Source organism: Tupaia chinensis, unplaced genomic scaffold, assembly GCF_000334495.1.
Source record: "Tupaia chinensis unplaced genomic scaffold, TupChi_1.0 Scaffold000673_1, whole genome shotgun sequence".
Classification (NCBI taxonomy): domain Eukaryota; kingdom Metazoa; phylum Chordata; class Mammalia; order Scandentia; family Tupaiidae; genus Tupaia; species Tupaia belangeri.
Window position 1 is genome coordinate 238,789 of NW_006160196.1, and position 476 is coordinate 239,264.

The following is a 476-nucleotide window of genomic DNA, read 5'->3' on the forward strand; positions in this document are numbered from 1 at the left end:
CCATCCCCCCGGGGGGCGATTTCTCGCTTTCTGTCTCTATGTCTTTCTCTGTCTCTCTGGCGAGCACACACGTCCTGTAGCAAAAACCTCTCCCCCTCCCAAAAAAAAGTAAAATAAATAATTTTAAAAAGAATTATTTCTTTATTTAATTCCATTTGTTGTTATTTATGTTTTTTAAAGATTATTTTATTTAACTTTACCTATCCATTTGTTTATTTATTTTAATTTGACCAGAGAAGGACAGAGTGAGAGTGAGAGAGAGAGAGAGAAAATGAGAAAAGAAGCCACCAGGTCTAGGACTTGACCTAGGGTTGGCCATGTGGGAGTCCAGCGGCCTTAACCACCATGCCACCTGCCAGCCTATTGTTATTATTTTTTAATTTGACCGGATAGAAACAGAGAGAAAGGCGGGACCAGCAGTTGGCATAATGGCTATGTTGCTGGACTCGCATGTAGTCGACAGTGGTTGGAGTCCC

The 476-nt window shown here is 41.4% G+C and overlaps 1 protein-coding gene across 1 annotated transcript in view; it reads right to left on the reverse strand.

Annotated features, from left to right (window-relative positions):
* Window positions 1-476, reverse strand: part of ZNF473 (zinc finger protein 473) — a 23,249-nt gene that overhangs the window by 12,789 nt on the left and 9,984 nt on the right. The window lies entirely within an intron of this gene.